The 19,883-nt window shown below is 49.4% G+C and overlaps 1 protein-coding gene and 1 long non-coding RNA gene across 2 annotated transcripts in view; one reads left to right on the top strand and one right to left on the bottom strand.

Annotated features, from left to right (window-relative positions):
• The window catches only part of mmel1 (membrane metalloendopeptidase like 1), a 124,321-nt gene that overhangs the window by 13,950 nt on the left and 90,488 nt on the right, over window positions 1-19,883 (top strand). The gene's annotated exons all lie outside the window — the stretch shown is intronic.
• On the bottom strand, window positions 9,586-15,450 carry LOC116990669. The gene is made up of 3 exons (XR_004416595.1): window positions 15,438-15,450; window positions 13,340-13,342; window positions 9,586-9,677 (listed from the first exon to the last, which is right to left on the bottom strand). It is a non-coding gene; the product is annotated as an uncharacterized LOC116990669 (long non-coding RNA).

Here is a 19,883-nt window from a genome sequence, read left to right as displayed (position 1 = left end):
CCACAAATTCACAACTCCTCTGGGTGAAAAAAGTTTTTCCTCACCTCAATCTTAAATCGCCTCCCCTTTATTCTAAGTCTGTGGCCCCTGGTTCTGGACTCGCCCAACATTGGGAACATTTTTCCTGCATCTAGCTTTTCCAGTCCTTTTATAATTGATATGTTTCTATAAGATCCCCTCATCCTTCTAAAACTCCAGTGGAATACAAGCCTAGTCTTTTCAATCCTTCCTCATATGACAGTCCCGCCATCCCAGGATCAATCTTGTGAACAAAGTAACCAGTCAACATTCTTTGTCTGGACACAAGGATCAGCAGCAGGTGTGACTCAGAGAGGCTGACCAAAACATATCCCACACACCATGGAGGTGCATTATTCCCAAATATTAATCAGAAATGAATTTCACAGCCAGTTGGCGTACTGGTCATCACTGATTTTTCCTCTCTGTATTTTTAAACAGTTAACAACTATAGTGTGTTTTTAGTGATTCATTTAGATTTTCTCCAATCTTTGGCTCAGTGCTGGGAGGTTCAAAAGTGAAGTTATCCACACTGCTGACATGTATGTCTGGAAGAAGTTTCAATAATTTGATGTAAGTCGCAAATACACTTGTTTATTAATAAGTTGACATCTGCATTAAAACGGCAATCTGTTGGTTGGATGAAATGAACAGCAGGGCTGAAATGATGAAACATTTTATAGTGTCGTTACCACGTCTTGTACGCCGAGCGGTTCCGAAACAACTGTCAGTTCTTAACATCTTTTTATTCATTCCACAATTTATCACAGCAAGTGTGACTTTATATCCCAGTTATTTCTATTGTGTAGGCAAGGCAGTTTCACCTGCAGATTCTGCTCTTTCTTTCAGTTGACATTCATAGTCCAAAATAGCATGAACCTAGTCACCAGGCATCTTGTGAAAGTGAGTGGAGGAAAGAGAGCTGTCAATAATAATCTAACATTGCTGTGTGATTGCAAACCTCAAGGAGAGATAGTGATAGAGGGAGAGGGGGAGAGATAAAGAGAGAGAGAGGGGGTGAGAGAGGGGGGGAGAAAGAGAGAGTGTGGGAGAGAGCGAGAGAGAGAGAGAGAGAGAGAGGGGGGGAGAGACAGGGGGAGAGATAGAGGGAGGGAGAGAGGGGGGGATGAGCGAGAGAGGGAGGAAAAGAGAGAGAGAGAGAGGGAGAGAGAGAGAGATAAAGGGAGATAAAGGGAGAGATGGGGGGACGTGGGAGAGAGAGGGGAGAGAGAGGGAGATGGAGGGGGAGTGAGAGAAAGAAAGGGGAGTGAGAGATAGAGAGAGTGAGATGAAAGAGAAGGAGAGGGGGAGATGGAGATGGAGGGAGAGAGAGAGAGAGAGGGAGAGAGAGAGGAGGGGAGAGAGATAGAGCGGGGAGAGAGAGAGAGAGAGAGCGGGGAGAGAGAGAGAGAGAGAGAGAGAGAGAGAGAGAGAGAGACTTCTAGCGCAGAGGCCCAGGAATGCACTGCTGGCCAATTAGGGGTTGCTCGTCATGCCTCGGAGGGGCGGGGTGGAAACGCTGACCTGGCTGGGGCTGCCGGCTCTGCCTCGGTGATCCGGGGCAGCGGGGATAGCCCTTCTGGGTCTGCAGTTTCCGCCTTGGGGACCCGGGGCAGCGAGGGCCCCCGCCCCCTACATCCTGAACCTGTGGGGGTGGCTGAAGGTGAGGCACAGGGGGAGGGTGGAGAGAAATGGGAGCAGCAGAAGAAGAAGAAGAATAAGCAGACAAAGATCACCCAAGTGAGTCAAAAACAGGCGGGTGTGCTACTGCCGAGTGCGGAGATCACCCAAGGGGTGCCTGTCAGCTCCAGTGAGGTCCGGAGTGCAACTGCCATGGCCCAGCAAGGAGCTGAGGTGGCTCTGACGGGGGTTGGGAAGGTAAAACGCGCGGGTGGTAAAGTGGCTGGGCGTAGTGTGGAGAAGGAAAACCCTTTCCTTATGGAGGTCACCACACCGCCGCATGCTAGTGGGACAAAAAGGAGGATTGGGCCTGGCGAGGAAGAGCAAGGACGTGGGTCCAAAGTTAGGGGGATGTATTTTTCCAGACCTTCCACCACCGATGTGATTGGAGGTCAGGAACTGATGTCTTCTGGGTTGGAGGTTGAGCCTCCACTTCAGGGATCTCCCGAGGGTATTACAAGATCAGGTGATGGGGTAGACCCCTCTGGAGCTGTGTCCTCTGGGCGGGGGATGTCCTTTCGTCTCAGGCCCTTCGAGGGAGTTATCTCATCGCGTGTTGAGCTTAACTCCCCTGGGGGTGCGTCCTCTGGGTCAGAGGAGGTCCCCTCGTTTCAGAGGCCTACTGAGGGTGTTGGCACGTTAGAGGGTGGGGTATGCTCTCCTGGAAGTGTGGACCCTGAGACGGGGGATGAGCAGAGTCAGCCCGAGTGGGGGGGATCGGGGGGAATGGTGTACCAATCTGTGCTCCATATTAGAGCCAATGGAGGTGCTGGTGTGTGTACTGTAATGCCGGCTGAGTTGGCAGGGGAGAGTAAAAAAGCAAGTGGAGAGCCTCTGGGTGTTGCCAGTGGAGGGCGTGCTTTAGGTGCTGTGGAGGTCGGAGCTATTTCAGGCAGCGATCCTCTTTCAGATTCTGGGGCTGCCAGTGTACCCCAGACCCTGGGGATGCCTCTTGTTTTTTCTTTTCCAGGCCCAGATGTAGAGGGTGAGGGCAGAGCGCAGGGGCCCAGCCAGTCAGTGGGCTGCGTGATGCGGATAGGGGCTTCGGGATCCTTCCCCGGCATTGATCCTGGGGGTGGTGACATGTCGGAGGAGGGGGAGAGTGATGGGGCCAGTTTGTGTAGAGGGGTTGGCGAAATTCCAGAGAGTTCTGGTCTTTCGACTTCTGACAATGACCTTGGTGATGCTGAGCGTGTTGTGTCAGGTGTGAGTAACTTGGCCGATAGCCCTGGATCCAAGGTCGAGTCTCATGCAATTGTTATCTGTGAGGTGCGGGAGTTTCTAAAAACAAGCCGTACCAACAGAACAAAGGCGGATGCTGCTAAGAGACGGTGGGCTGATCTGCCGGGTTTGGTTAAAACTCTCGAGGCTATCCTTGCCACCAAGGATAGTGATCTTCCTGACTCTGAGAAGTGCCAGTTTGGGGACTTTTTGGAGTTCCTAAGAGAGAGAGCTACAGAGCCCACGAGGAGAAGTGTGAGGGTCTCAATCTAGCGTGCCAGCACATTCACAATAGCCACATTAAACTTAAACGGGAGTAGAGCGAGTTTTCATAGATTCCAGCTTTTATCGGTCCTTAGGGAGGGGAAATTTGCAGTGTGTTTTCTGCAGGAGACGCATACCGTTGTTAGTGATGAAAACCCACCTGGAGACTGGAGTGGGAAGGAGGGGTCTACATGAGTCATCTTAGCTCGAATTCGAGTGGGGTGGCCTTTCTGTTGGCTCAGAATTTCCTGCCAAATGTTATAAAAGTGCAAGAAGTTGTGCCAGGACGTTTACTCCATCTGGCCGTGAGCCTGGATGGCATGCCGTTGCATTTCATTAACGTGTATGCCCCCAGCTCCGGCACGATGCAGGCCGGTCTACTTCAGGAGGTGATTGCTCTGTTGAGCACTATTGATAGGGGAGAGTGTGTCTTCCTTGGGGGGGACTTTAACTGCACACTTGAGGTGCAAGACCATTCTGGTACTCAGTGTGCCCCTGCTGTAGCGAAGAAGCTGAGAGGGTTGATTGATTCTTTTGAGTTGGTTGATGCGTGGCGGGACCTCAACCCAGACTCCACTGCTTTTTCGCGGTGGTTCCCGCATTGATCGAATATATATTTCCCGAGCGTTTGTTTCCCGTGTCTCAGTGGCCTCAATGCAGCTGGTGCCGTGCTCGGACCATTGTCTGGTGCGTGCGGATTTTAATCCAGCGCGCGCTCGGGCCGGGTCTGCGTACTGGCACTTTAACAACCGGCTGTGGAGGATTGGTGTTTCCGGGAGTCATTCAGTCGGTTTTGGGTGAGGTGGAGAGAGAGGCAGACGCGCTTCTCTTCCCTTAGGCAGTGGTGGGATGTGGGGAAAGCTCACATCCGTCTTTTTTGTAAGGAATACACGTGGGGGTCGACCGGGCGGCGGGACTCAGCGGTCGAGAGGCATGAGAGGGAGCTGATGGACGCAGAATCTCACCTGGGTCGGGTTGGAGATGACTCTTAGGAATGGGGTGTGTTTCTGGAGAAGAAAGAAGCTTTGAGGAACCTGCAACTTGAGCAGTCCCGAGGCGCTTACGTGAGGGCGCGGGTCCAGACGCTGCATGATCTGGATTGAGCTTCGCCTTTTTATCTCTGGAGAAGGGGCAGGGAGCCCGTAAGCAGCTCGTGGAGCTGCTCGTAGATGATGGCTCCTCTGTCACTGATCCGGAGAGGATTAGTGCCCTGGTTAGGTCCTTTTATGGATCCCTGTTCTCTGCAGGTGGATTCAGCGGGGAAGCTCAGCAGGACCTGTGGGAGGGTCTACCGACTGTAGATAGGGAGGTGGTCGAACTTCTTGACGGCCCTTTATCTGTGGAGGAGTTGACTCGTGCCTTGCATCAGCTCAGGAGGGGTAAGTCCCCCGGGCTGGATGGGTTGACGGTAGAGTTTGTAAGAGCTTTCTGGGGTATCCTGGGGGGTGATTACATGTTGGTTCTGGGGGAGAGCCTGGCGACCGGGGAGATGCCCCTCTCGTGGCGTAGAGCAGTTGTTGTCTTGCTGCCCAAGAAGGGGGAACTCCGCCTGTTGAAAAACTGGCACTCGGTCTCTCTCCTATGCACAGAGTATAAAGTTTTTGCACGGGCGATGGCAAATCGCCTGGGCTCCGTGCTGTCTCAATTGATTCACCATGACCAGTCCTACACAGTCCCTGGTCGGTCCATTCAGGATAACATCCACCTGGTTAGGGACCTGATTCATCTAGCCCAGGGTACTGGTCAGTCAGCTGCTTTTCTGTCTCTTGATCAGGAGAAGGCTTTTGACAGGGTAGAGCATGAATACCTCTTCGGGACGTTGCAAGCGTTCGGATTTGGACCGCATTTTGTGGCCCGGGTCCGGCTTCTGTACACCGCAGTGGAGTGTCTTGTGAAGGTTAATGGTGCGTTGTTGGCTCACTTTCATTTTGGGAGGGGGGTCCGTCAGGGGTGCCCCATGTCTGGTCAGTTGTACACGGTCTGTGTGGAGCCGTTCCTGTGTCTTCTTCGGAGGAGGTTGACAGGCCTGGCCCGGGGGTGGAGGTGGTTCTTTCGGCTTATGCCGATGATGTACTCCTTATGTTCACTGATCCTGGTGACCTGCGGAGGATGCGTGATTGCCAGAAGATATTCTCGGCTGCATCTTCTGCCAGGATTAATTGGAGCAAGTGCTCTGGACTTTTAGTGGGTCAGTGGCAGGTGGACTCCCTGCCAGAGGAGATGGCAATGTTTGCGTGGAGCACCACGCACCTCCTCTATCTGGGAGTGTACCTGAGTCCCACTGACAATGCTTGGCCGGCAAACTGGCAGGAGTTGGAGACGAAAGTGGTTGCCCGGCTGGGGCGCTGGTCCGGCCTGCTTGGAACGGTGCTCCGGTGGCTGGGACGGCGTTCTGGCGGCAGTGACCTGAGTCCTGGGTTGAGCCGCGGGCCAGCGGCTGCGTACGCTGGACTGGATGGCGGCAGCTTCGACCACCCCCGGGCCGCGGTGTTTGAACCGGCCCGTTGCGGGGTTCGGTGAGCCGCGGGACTGTTGTGCCATCGCCCGGTGGGGAATCGCCTCAGCGCAGAGGGAGAAGAGGAGGGAAGAGACAGTAACCCTAAGATTTTTGCCTCCACCACAGTGAGGAGGTGCTTGGAGGATACACTGTGGTGGTGTTAATTTGTGTTTATTGTTGTTTATTATTGTATGATTGTATGTATGGCTGCAGGCACGAAATTTTATTCAGACCGTAAGGTCTGAATGACAATAAAGGTATTCAATTCAATTCAATTCAATTCTTTCTTTACAGGGGAGGGTGTTGGTCATAAACCAGCTGGTGGGCTCCATGCTATGGTACCGGCTGACTACTCTTGTTCCGCCCTCTCTCTTTGCAACTGCTTTACAGAAGAAGCTGGTGGACTTCTTTTGGGGAAATAGGAAGCACTGGGTTTCCCCAGCGGTCCTGAGTCTCCCGTTAGAGGAGGGCGGCCAGTCCTTGGTATGCGTGCGTACCCAGGTGGCGGCTCTCCGTCTCAGGAATCTGCGGAGGTATATGTATATAGAGAACCCTCCCAGATGGCACGCTTTGGCCACGTATTTTTTCCTACGGGGTCGTTGTCTAAGGGGGGTCTCGCGGCTCCCGGTGGCGGGCATCAGTCGACCCGCCCTAAGGGGCTTGCCTAGTTTCTACCGGGATGTGCTAAGAGTGAAGAATTTGGCTGTTTTCAGCCAGCGTGTTGCTCCAGGATGGGAGGGGGATGTTGCGGCTGCGGGAGTGGCCGGTCCTCACCCAGTTATGGCGGGTGTCGAGGAGAGGCGCGTGCCTAGAGTGGTTCTGACTGAGCTTTTACCCGCTCCGTCAGATCTGCTCATCGGGCCTCGGCTCCGGGATATATCTCGGGCACCGGCTCCACATAACCTGAGCCGCCTTTCTGAGATGACTAGCATGCCATCTCGTGACGCGAAGAGACGCTCACTGTATAGAATGTTCCTGCACATTCTGCACCTCCTTGCCTTCGTCTCCTGACCCGACACACCATGGCGGATGGTGTTACCACCTGAAGGCGGGGAAGGCCCCCAGTGGGGGTCCCTCTACAAGGGAGTTGTCCCCCTTTACATTGGGGACCTGGGGTGGAGAGTGTTGCATAGAGCGGTGGCGTGTAACAAACTTTTGAGTCGGTTCACGGGCTCGTCAGCTGCTTGTATTTTCTGTGGAGAGGAAGAGACCGTGTTCCACGCTTATATGGAGTGTGAGAGGCTACTGCCCCTGTACCAATATCTGAAGGGGTTGTTCCTAAAGTTCTGGTTACATTTTAGTCCTACGATTCTTGTGTTTGGACACAAGGCAGGGTGTGGGGAGAGCCGAGTGGGGGGGTGGGACTTACGTGTCGGTTTGCTCCTGGGCCTGGCCAAGATATATCTTTGTTGGGTAATGGGATCTTGGGCAATGGATCAAAGGCTAGTAAATAGTGATGCAATACAAGTTCCTCCATGATCTCATTGAATGGTCAAACAGATATGAGGACCAAATGGCCTTCATTTCTTACGTCAGCTTGGATTTTGGCCAGAAGGTAGACGCCAGAGGTACCATGAGTGAGAGTGGTAGGTAGTGAGAAAAATGCTGGAGAAACTCAGCGGGTGAGTGAGGCAGCATCTATGGAGCGAAGGAATAGGCCAGATTTCAGGTCGAGACCCTTCTTCAGATTTTCCCAGCATCTGCAGTTCTTTCTTAAACATGAGTGAGAGTGGTGTCGGCACTCTGTAAACACGGGCCTGTCCAATCTATCATAGATGAAGAGTGGTCATTTGGCCAAGGCATTGTAAGTTCATAGGTTCATTAGTTATAACAACAGATTGAGCTATGAATGAGGTAAACGTTGCAGGTGCCGCATGAGCAGAATAGGAGCAAGAATGGGATTGAGAGGGAAAGATAGATCAGCCACGAATTCGGCCCATCAAGTCTACTCCGCCATTCAACCATGGCTGATCTATCTTTCCCTCTCCATCCCATTCTCCTGCCTTCTCCCCACACCTGTACTAATCAAGCATTGGGGGAGGTAGTTCACAACTCTGTCGATGGATCCCAATATAACCCATGAAAGATGGAGAGAAACTATGACAAAAATAACATCTGGATTCATCACAAATGCATCATCATGTTACCTATAATTAACAACGCAAAAGCTTGTTTTTATAAATGTTCCTAGTGTGATAAATATTGCAAATGTGTTGATTGTTGCTATCTGTTGTGGTAAACACAGCATTACAGGGACTCTGGAGAAGGACTTGGACAGGTTGGGAGAGTGGACAGAGAAGTGGCAGATGGAATAATATCGTGGAGCAAAGTGTGGAGTTAAAGCCCCTGTCCCACTTAGGAAACCTGAACGGAAACCTCTGGTGACCTTGCGTCCCCCCCAAGGTCTCCGTGAGGGTCCCGGAGTTTTCTGTGAGGTTCCCGGAGGTTTTGGTCACTCTCCCTAATGGTCGAGAGTGGTTTCCGCGTAGTCGAGGCTTCTTCTATGTTCCTGCGATTATTTCAACAAATTCAAAGCCGGCCTCGACTAAAAATAGGTTGCCGTTTGGTCGAAGCCAGTGGAGTGGGGTCGCTATTTACTGACAGGCAGTCAAAGGCAATCTCCTTAGCCGACCGGACATTTTGATTGGCTCATTGGAGTTTGCAGCAAAAATCCTATAGGATCTTTGGTTTTCAGGACCTAGAAGATCCGCCGGTAGGTCAAATGCCCGCTAACTTTATTAAACTTCTTAAAACTGTCTCCACTCCTTCTCCCCCCCCTTCTCTCTCCCCTTCTCTCCCCTTCTCTCTCCTTCTCTCCCCCCTCTCTCCCCCTCTCTCCCCTTCTCTCTCCCCTTCTCTCTCTCCCCTTCTCTCCCCCTCTCTCCCCTTCTCTCTCTCCCCTTCTCTCTCTCCCCTTCTCTCCCCTTCTCTCCCCCCTTCTCTCTCCCCTTCTCTCTCCCCTTCTCTCTCCCTTCTCTCTCCCCTTCTCTCTCCCCTTCTCTCTCCCCTTCTCTCTCTCCCCTTCTCTCTCCCCTTCTCTCCCCTTCTCTCCCCTTCTCTCTCTCCCCTTCTCTCTCTCCTTCTCTCTCCCCTTCTCTCTCTCCCCTTCTCTCCCTCACCTTCTCTCACCCCTTCTCTCTCCCCGTCTCTCTCCTTCTCTCTCCCCTTCTCTCTCCCCTTCTCTCTCCCCTCTCCCCTTCTCTGTCCTTCTCTCCCCTTCTTTCCCCTTCTCTCCCCCCCTCCCGCGCTCTCCAAAGGACTTACCGTGCTCTGTGGCAGCCGTTTACCTTCCTCTTCATCTCGCAGACAGCGCTCCTCTGCTGTCCCTGGCCCCCACCTTCGCGGTGTGTGCGTGTGCGTGAGCGTGTGTGAGTGTGTGAGTGTGTGTGTGTGTGTGTGAGTGTGTGTGCGTGTGCGTGAGTGTGTGAGTGTGTGTGTGTGTGTGAGTGTGTGTGTGTGTGTGTGAGTGTGTGTGTGCGTGTGCGTGAGTGTGTGAGTGTGTGTGTGTGTGTGTGTGTGTGTGAGTGTGTGTGTGCGTGTGCGTGAGTGTGTGAGTGTGTGTGTGTGTGTGAGTGTGTGTGTGCGTGTGCGTAAGTGTGTGAGTGTGTGTGTGTGTGTGTGAGTGTGTGAGTGTGTGTGTGCGTGAGAGTGTGTGAGTGTGTGAGTGTGTGTGTGCGTGAGTGCGTGTGTGTGTGTGAGTGTGTGTGTGTGTGAGTGTGTGTGTGTGTGAGTGTGTGTGAGTGCGTGTGCGTGAGTGTGTGAGTGTGTGTGAGTGTGTGTGTGCGTGAGAGTGTGTGAGTGTGTGAGTGTGTGTGTGTGTGAGTGTGTGTGTGCGTGAGTGTGTGAGTGTGTGTGAGTGTGTGTGAGTGTGTGAGTGTGTGTGTGTGTGTGTGTGTGTGTGTGTGTGTGTGTGTGTGTGTGTGTGGTCGGTAGCAAATATCCTGTAGGATCTTTGGTCAGTAGATGCAGCTCGCGCTTCGGTCAAGGCTTTCCAGGCCTCTGGTGACGCACGGAAACCTTGGGTGGGGCGCAAGGTCACCAGAGGTTTCACTTCAGATTTCCTAAGTGGGACAGGGGCATTGTTCATTTTCATTCATTCATCATCGTTGAAAACATTAGCGATGCAGTGGTGCTGGTTTCCAACAGGAAGGGTGACGGAGGCACCACACATCTCTATCCTCCAGTTCCTGCCGACTTCTGCCGCTGGAAGTATAGGATTTTGGTGTGTGTGTGCTTTATCATCATGCCTTACAATGCTATGTACGACAGTGATCGCAACTTCTACTGAAGTGTGGATGGCCGTTCGCTCACTAGAAGCTCATCTGCCCTTTGACAGGTCTTGTTTTTGAACCTGCTGGGGGTCCACAGCCCCCTCCTCACTATGCATTTTGGTAGTAGGAATAAAGGTTTGGGTTATTTTCTAAATGGAGAGAGAATCCAAAAATCGGAGGTGCAACGGGACTTGGGAGTGCTGGTGCAGGATTCCCAAAAGGTCAATCTGCAAGTCGAATCGGTAGTAAAGAAGGCAAACACAACGCTGGCATTTATTACAAGAGGGCTAGAACACAAAAACAGGGATATAATGCTGAGGGTACACAAAAATGCTGGAGAAACTCAGCGGGTGCAGCAGCGTCTATGGAGCGAAGGAAATAGGCGACGTTTCAGGCCGAAACCCTTCTTCAGTCTGAAGAAGGGTTTCGGCCCGAAACGTCGCCTATTTCCTTCGCTCTATAGATGCTGCTGCACCCGCTGAGTTTCTCCAGCATTTTTGTGTACCTTCGATCTTCCAGCATCTGCAGTTCCTTCTTGAACACGATATAATGCTGAGGCTCTTTAAGGCACTAGTCAGGCCTCGTTTGGAATATTGTGAACAATTTTGGGCACCATATCCGAAAAAGGATGTGCGGGTCCAGAGGAGGTTTACAAGAATGATACTGGGGATGAGTGGGTTAACTTATGATGAGCATTTGACAGCACTGGGCCTATACTTGCTGGAGATTAGAAGAATGAGGGGCGACCTCATTGAAATGTACCGAATAGTGAAAGGCTTGTATGGAGTGGATGTGGAGAGGTTGTTTCCACTAGTGGCAGAGTCTAGGGCTAGAGGTCATAGCCTCAGAATTAAAGGATGTTCCTTTAGGAAATAAATGAGAAGGAATTTCTTTAGTCGGAGGGTGGTGAATCTGTGGAATTATTTGCCACAGAAGGCTGTGGAGGCCATGTCAATGGATATTTTTAAAGCAGAGATGGATAGATTATTGATTAGTATGGGTGTCAGGGGTTATGGGGAGAAGGCAGGAGGATGGGGATAGAGGAAGAGATAAATCAGCCATGATTGAATGGCGGAATGGACTTGATGGGCCAAATGGCCTAATTCTGTTCCTGTCACTTATGGCCTCATGACCTTATGACAGCATCTATTTCAGCAATATGAATATCTTTTCCTTCCTCCTCTGTAGACACTTGTGATGTTTAGATCTGTAGCGTTTGTGTCAAGTGCAATGAAGAAGCACGCATTTAGTGATTGGCATTACAACCCACCACACACACCCTTGACCTTATTTGGTGGTTCTTCTCCAAAATTTTAAAGCACTTTTGTTTAAAATTTCAGATCCCTGACATCTATTGCTAACATGACTTGGGATATAGTTGGGAAAAGACAGATGAGCTGGCAGATGAGACCAGGTTTGAGTGAGAGTGGATCGTAACCTGGGAAATGAGCGGGAAGGGTAATAGGATGAAGAATGAAGTGGGAACTGGGGCAGAATCAACTGGGTTGAGAGAGAGCCACCGGTCCATTAAAAATCAGTCGGCCCTATTTCTTTTATTTTAATAGTGGACTGTAGAAGGTATTTTAAATTAAAAAACAAAAAACGCTAGAAATATTCAGCAGGTTGGCCAGTGTCTGTGGCATAAGAAACAGTTCATATTTTGGGTTGATGCCTATTATCATGTCATTGATGTGGAAACAAGGAACAGCAGGTGCTGGTTTATTCCAAGAATAGACACAAAGTGCTGGAGTAACTCAGCAGGTCAGACAACATCTTTGGAGAAAAAGAATGGGAGCCATTTCAGATCTGAAGAAGGGTCCCACCCCGAAACGTCACCCATCCTTTTTCTCCAGAGATGCTGCCCGACCCGTTGAGTTATGCCAGCAACCCGGTGTGTATCGTCATTATCAGATCATTTTGTATTGTTAGGATTATTTTATTGTAGATTAGAATTGACCCTAGAACTTTCCTCTGTGTTTTGCAAATGAAATGTACATTTGCATGTGTGAGATTGTGACAGTATTATGGCAACACAGTTACCAAATCTTTAATCTTACAGCGATAGCCTTTGGAATATTTGATTGTACCAAGGTCAAGTTCAAGTTCACGTGAGTTTATTGTCATGTGTCCCTGATAGGACATTGAAATTCTTGCTTTGCTTCAGCACACAGAACATAGTAGGCATTTACTACAAAACAGATCAGTGTGTCCATATACCATTGTATAAATATATAAATACATGAATAAATAGACTGATAAAGTGCAAATAACAGCTAATGGGTTATTAATGATCAGAGTTTTGTCCGAGCCAGGTTTAATAGCCTGATGGCTATTAATAGCCTAAAACCCGGGTTTTATGTGAGGTTGATATTTGTGGTGCTATGACTGTTTAGCGATGGGGCAGGGTAAGTGTAAGACAGGGTGCGAGTGTGTATTTGGTTTAATTTGTGTTAAACACACTTAATAAATATAAGGTGTTTGTTGGTTTTCAGCTCCTTCACGTAGTCAGTTCAGCGCAAGAAGGCACACAGAGAGTGCATCCACCACCTGAATATTAAGTAAACGTGATTAATTACTTAGCGGTTGACCAGAGTACGGATGCAATTTATGCACAATCACTCTCAGCAATGGCCTGTCTCTCCATCATCTTGCCACAGCTTGTGAGAGGCCAGGGAGGGTTGATTTTCGAGGAAGAATGTACAGGTGTCACTTTGCCATGGTGTGTGCTTGAAAAATTATCTCCGAGCAAGCAGGTTGGTCAGGATGTGCACAAGTACTGGGGCAACCTCTGGACTGGTTGATGGAGATGCTGAGGAAATATAAAAGTAAGTGGGTAAATGAGCCAAGAATGTCTCGTAGTGATCCCACTGGCTTTCTTTAATATTTCAATACAAAATGGGGATAATTGCAAAGGGATTTGCATTCCTAGTTACCGCATAGAATCAGGGACTAAACATGCTTAGGGCCACAACACAGGTTGTTGAAAATTATTTAGTTCCTATATCCATTATACCTGCAAACTGGGATAAGCAGGGGAAGCAGTGTATTCACATTGTCAGATCATCACATTTATTCAAAGGGATTCTCTAAGTTAATATTTGTCAACTTATCTACCTTATGAAAATATGGTAAATATTTATAACTTTGAAAAATGAAGAGAGAAACAGAGTTGACATTTCAGGCCAATGATCCTTCACCAGAGTTTGGAAAAGTGAGAAAACAAGTGTGTTTTAAGTTGCAGATAGAGTGAGGGGCGGAAAGAATGGAGGGAGTTTCTGTAATTCGGTGCTGACCTAAATAGATGATCTATTTAATAAATCATTGTTGATTTAGACTTTAGTGGTACAGCACAGAAACAGGCCCTTCAGCACACCGAGTCCACACCGACAAGCTATCACCCCGCACACTCACACTATCCTACACACTAGGAACAATTTACAATTTTACTGCAGCAAATTAACCTGTACGCCTTTGGAGTGTGGGAGGAAACCGGAGCACCCAGAGAAAACCCACATGGTTACAGGAAGAACGTACAAACTCTGTACAAGCAGCACCCATAGTCAGGATTGAACCCAGGTCTCTGGCACTGTAAGGCAGCAACACTACTGTTGCACCATAAATGATTACTGGAATGGAGGGATTGCCTGGTGAGGACAGGTCGGAGAGGCAAGTCTCATACCTGCTGCAGTTTGTAACAATGAAAGCTATGGCTATCTGCCTCTCCTAAATGCCACCAGTTAGAGATGGAAATGAAACAAAGAAATGGATTGAAACTGAAATATCAGCAACATTGTGGGAGAGGGGTGGGGGGGGGGGGGGTGGGGGGGGTGGGGGGGGGGGGGGGGTGAGGGGGAAGAGGGTGCATTATGTTCCAGGAAACAGGTCCAAAGTTACGTGTTCTCACTTTTCCGGTTCTGATGAAGGGCCACTAACCTAAAACATTGATTCTGGCTCTCACCCACTCTCTCCTCACCCACCCCACACCGCCTCCATATTGTTGAGAACATGCCAAAATTGTAGCTAAAGTGGAGTGGTTTGGTTTGTGGAGAGACTGGGACAACACAGCAGCCAGAGTGTCTGTTTTTCGACCCGTTGACCTTGCTGTGTCCAATGAACTAAATCGGTGCAGTAAAAGGGCAGTCAGTGTCTGAATCGTGTGTGTATAGAAATTTCAAAAAGACAGTGAGAAGGTTTATCCACTTGTCATTTTTAACTGCATGAAATGATCATGACTTTATTCCTCACCCCTCCTGTATTTATCTTTTCTCTTCCACTATTGGCCTATACAATGCTTTTACACAAAGCACTGACTGCTCCATCAGTAATGCAGCATTTCCACAATAGATTCCCTCAAGAGGCGACCAAAACCAATGGACACAGACTTCAGGAAAAGGGTAGAAGATTTAGAGGGAATGTAAGAAACAATTTTAATTCCACCAGATTGTGGTTGGTCTCTAGATTACTCTGCCTGAGGTAGAGACTCTCACAATATTTATAATCCATCTAGACACACACTTGAATCACCAGAGCATTCATGACAATAGGTCAGGAATCACTAAATGGGTACAGTATAGATGAACCCTTCACGGGCTTGGGTAATCTAGAGGCCCAGCTTCTGTGCCATGTGACTACATTATATCACACTCTCATATCCTGGTTAACCACAGTAGTTGGCTGCGTTGATAAATAACTCTCTGGAGTGTATATAATCAATATTTAGTTCAAAATGTCTCCAGAAGTTCAAAAGAAGGAAAATGAATGCACTATTCTATCATCTTCTGACTTCACAGACTTCCTCTTTAAAGTGTCCTTGTGGAGCGCATTCTGCTTAGTCCGGAGCATGATGCAGCTGCCCGTTCCCGCACAGCAAGACAATTGGGACGAATGTCCAGTTTATTATTGGACATGGGTTGGGTGATGCATGAAAACTGTCCAGAGAGCCAGAACTCATTGCTCTTCTACAAATATTCTCACTCATATGCCACCAGTTGAGCTCAGCTCCCCACCAGGATGAAAGCTCTTAAAACAGAAGCAAATGCAAGGAATTGGAGATGCTAGAACCTTCAGTCAAGCACAAAGTGCTGGCATTATGCCCCTGTCCCACTTAGGAAACCTGAACGGAAACCTATGGAGACTTTGCGCCCCACGCAAGGTTTCCATGCGGTTCCCGGAGGTTTTTGTCAGTCTCCCTAATGGTCAAAATTGGTTTCCGCTTCTTCTATGTTCCGGTGATTATTTCAAAAAATTCAAAACCGGCCGTGGCTAAAAATAGGTTGCCGTTTTGAAAATCGGTAATTTTTTAGTCAAAGCCAGTTGCTTCCACTACCTGCAACCTCCGTCAACCACCATCAACTAGCATCGCAACCGGCTTCGACTAAAAAATTACTGATTTTTAAAACGGCAACCTATTTTTAGTCGCGGCCGGTTTTGAATTTTTTGAACATAGAAGAAGCATTAGAGAGACCACTTTCGACCATTAGAGAGACTGACAAAAACCTCCGGGAACGTCATGGAAACCTTGGGTGGGGCGCAAAGTCTCCAAAGGTTTCCGTTCAGGTTTCCTAAGTGGGACAGGGGCATAACTCAGCGGGTCAGGCAGGATCAGTAGAGGGCACGGATAGGCGACGTTTTGGGTCAGGACCCTTTTTCAGACTGATTGCAGTCGGTGGGAGAAAGCTGGAAGAGAGGAGGTGAAGGGACAAAGCCTGACAAGTGATAGGTGGATATAGCTGAGGGAGAGTTGATTTGCGGATGGGTGGACAAAGGCTTGAGATAAGAAGAAAACAAAAGGTTGCGAGATAATGAGAGGTGTGAAAAGTGCAGAGGAAGGGATATAAGTGGAAGGGGAGGGGAAGAGTGACAGGATAGTTGGAGGAATTGGTGCACTTGAGACACATGGAAGAAGGGCGGTGGGGACAATTCAATGTTCATACCGTTGAGTTGTACCTACCCAAGCGGAATATGCGGTGAAGTTCCCCTTGTTCATGTGTGGCCTCACACTAGTAATGGAGGAGGCCCAGATCAGAAAGGTCAATGTGGGAATGGGAAGAGGAGTTGGCAACCGGGAGATCCAGCAGGTCTTGTCGGACTGAGCATTAGTGTGCGGCAAAACGGTCACCGAGTCTGTGCTTGGTCTCGCTGACGTAAAGGAGGCCACATCGAGAACATTGAACGCAATATGTGAGGTTAGGGGAGGTGCACGTGAACCTGAACAGGCTGTCTGGGTCCCTGGACAAAGTCGAGGGAGAAGGACAGGTGTTGCATCTCCTGTGGTTGCAGGAGAAAGTACCTGGGGAAGGGCATGAGTGAACCAAGGAGCTGCAGAGGGGGCGGTCTCTGTGGACAGGGGTGGGGACGGGAAGATGTGAATGGCGGTGACGGAAACGTTGGAGAATGATATGTTGGATACGGACGCTGGAGGAATGACCCAAGGAACTCTGACCGCCAAGGCCTGGTGGATCTCCTGGGTACCTACCATTTCATCTCCCTTTTCCCTTCCCATTCCGACCTTTCTGTCCTGGGCTTCTTGCACTGCTACAGTGAGGCCAGACGCAAACTGGCAGAATGGCATCTCATATTCCACATAGGTAGCTTATGACTTAACGGCAAGAACATGGAATTCTCCACTAACCCACCTACAGCACCCCCACCTGTTTTACTCCCCCCGCTTTTCACTGTGCCCCACGTGGATACGCTCCAATTTCTCCCATCATCCATCCCATATGGTCTTCCACCTATATCCCTTCCTCCGGATTCCCATTTTTCACCTCTTCTCTCCTTATACGGATAGATAGATTCTTGATTAGTACAGGTGTCAGAGGTTATGGGGAGATATCAGGAGAATGGGGTTAGGAGGGAGAGATAGATCAGCCATGGTGGAGTGGACTTGATGGGCCAAATGGCTTAATTCTGCTCCTATCACTTATGATCTTATCTCACATCCTCAGCCTTCCCATTTCTGATCTATGTCTACCCATTTGCCAATCAAAAGCCCTTTCACCAGTATCCACCTATCACTTGCCTGACTTAGTTCCCCCCCCCCCCCCACCCCACCTCTCTTCCAGCTTTCTGCCAACTACAATCAGTCTGAAGAAGAGTCCCAACCCAAAATGTGGCGTATCCATGTTTTCCAGACATGCTGCCTGACCCGCTGAGTTACTCTAAAATAAAAGTAGTGGGGCAGTAGTGGGGTGGCACGGTGGCGCAGCGGTAGAGTTGCTGCCTTACAGCGATTACAGTGGCAGATATCCGGTTTCGATCCCGTCTACTGGTGCTGGCTGGACGGAGTTTGTATGTTTTCTCTGAGATCTTTGTTTTCCTCACACACTCCAAAGACGTACAGGTTTGTAGGTTCACAAAAATGCTGCAGAAACTCAGCGGGTGCAGCAGTATCTATGGAGCGAAGGAAATAGGCAACGTTTCGGGCCGAAACCCGCTGAGTTTCTCCAGCATTTTTGTGAACCTTCAATTTTCCAGCATCTGCAGTTCCTTCTTAAACAACAGGTTTGTAGGTTAATTGGCTTGGTATAAATGTAAATTGTCCCCAGTGTGTGTAGGATAGTGTTAATGTGCAGGGGTCGCTGGTCGGTGGGCCGAAGGGGCCTGTTTCCGCGTTGTTTCTCTAAACTAAACTAAACTAAACTAAACTAAACTAGTATGGTTCTGATGACTGGTTCTATCATTGATATATTGGAGGTCAATGCAACGAAGTACGGAGAAAACTGTTTCATGCTTCATTAACTTTGGTGTCATCATGAGTAATGACACATTAGATATTTTTCTCTCCCATATATCTGCTGATGTAGCATATCATGCATTAGTGAAAACAATTAATCATATCATCAATCATGTCTAATACTATTGTTTTTGTGACAGTTTTATTATCCTCGAATAAACTTTTCTAATAGAATAGTTTGGTCTCCGTCCTTTAGATGACATGCAATACATTTTTAATGTCTATAGATAATGCTTTCACAAACGGTTCTCCTGGTCTTCTTGGCAGCATGTAATCCTCATCAAACTCATGTCAAAGAGTGAACAGGTCCCTCATCTGACTTGCCCAATGTCAATGGTAGACAAAAATGCTGGAGAAACGCAGCGAGTGAGGCAGCATCTATGGAGCGAAGGAAATAGGTGACCCTTCTTCAGCCTAATGGTTGAATGGTTCAATGTTGCTTTTATTGTCACATGGGCAAAATGATAACACGGTGAAATTCTTTTTCATCCAAACAGTCCAGTAGAGTATTGCATTAGCCCCGATCCTCGATCAGCTAGTGCGCAGAAAGAGACTGCTGGGCCCACGCTTCAAAGTCCACCCTCTAGTCCTTGTGGCTGTTTCAGGCAAGTCCCAGGCTGTTGTGGGGCCTACAGCGGTCGCCTTCCATGGACGCCACGTCCCTCTCCTCGCCCGTCCACTTTTGTTCCCTGGGGGGATGGGAGCCTCCCGCAGCCGACCTCGAGGGCGTGATACTCCGCTTCCCTCTTCTCTCCTACCGGCCTCGCTCCTCGCCCGTCATGCCGATCGTCACCGGCTCCATTCTCTGGTCTTCGTGTGATGAGCAGGGGCCGGCACGGCAGCTTCCCCCTCCCAGGCCAGTGGTCTGCCTGCTCCAACGAGCGGAGCACTTGCTCAGTGGCTTCCTCCCGCATGCCATGATCTGCCCGGTCACGGAGGACCAGCTCGGCGCGCTCCCCCTGAAGCCACAATCCGCCAGGTCTTGAGATCGGTTGCATTTGGCATGTCAACAAGTAAGTGTCGGAATAATTGACACCAGACATGAGTAACTATCTGCAGCATGCCTATCACGAGTTGGAGAAATGTTGCCTCAATTTTCTTCTCAATTTCTGGAAATATTTTGAGATAAGTGTTGATATAAATTCTATGGGCAGCATTTGACCTTGGGGAACACCCACACACAGGAGATGATTTATAAATTCAGGGCCAGAACATCTGCCACTGCGACTTGGATATTTTAACATGGAATTAAGTAACGTGGAATTAAACTGGAATCAGTTCGACCCTGAAACACTCGGCAGAAATAGCATCTGGTTCACAAACATCCTGAAGGAAAGGAAGGCTGCGGACATTGGTCAGTGGGCCCGGATCCACAGCAACATGGTTAAGACTTAGCTGCCCTCTACAGTAGCTGAGAAACCCACTTGGTTATACCAAATTGCCTTAAAAATAACACAGCTGGTCTACCTGAACTCAGTTGAGGCATTGCCCTCAGACAGGACAGGAGAGCGTACCACATCTCACAATCAGCTGGGGGTGTGATTGAATTAGGAAACCCGAGTTACACATCAGACAAACTTGTACTTCTCATTATCCAGAATCCTTCCTAGTGATCATACGATAAATCTTATTCCTCCACCCAACAGAGTTACCAGAAGTGACCCTTGTACAACACCTGACTTGGAAAGAAACAAAGTTCTGGAGTAACTCAGTGAAGGGCCTGTCCCACGAGCATGCGACTCCATGCGGCAAGCGCGACCTAACGTGTTCGCTTGAGCCGTACGGCCTCGCGCGGCCGGTCCCAATTCGATCGCCGGAGCCGTATGGAGTTGTGCGGAGCTGGTCCCGACATCGCGCGGGGCTCTGAAAAACTGACCGTGTTCAAAGATTCCGCGTGGCAACGGCCTGCCGGCCCGCAGCCGCCTCGACGCCGTACGTCACACGCGAACATCCCGCGGACTTCGCTCGAACTTCACATCACTCACTCGACCTCCGCTTCCAGTTTGGTCGCGCTCGCCACATGCAGGTCGCATGCTCGTGGGACAGGCTCTTGGCCCATATCCCTAGAAACCTCAGGCAGCATCTCTGGAGAAAATGAATAGGTCGGGTCAGACTGAAGAAGGGCTGCGATCGGAAATGTCATCTATTCTTTTTCTCCAGAAGTGCTGCATGACCTGTTGAATTACTCCAGCATTTA

Source organism: Amblyraja radiata, chromosome 31, assembly GCF_010909765.2.
Source record: "Amblyraja radiata isolate CabotCenter1 chromosome 31, sAmbRad1.1.pri, whole genome shotgun sequence".
NCBI lineage: Eukaryota > Metazoa > Chordata > Chondrichthyes > Rajiformes > Rajidae > Amblyraja > Amblyraja radiata.
The sequence above is the reverse complement of the archived record's forward strand: the minus strand, read 5'-3'. Positions and strand labels throughout refer to the sequence as shown.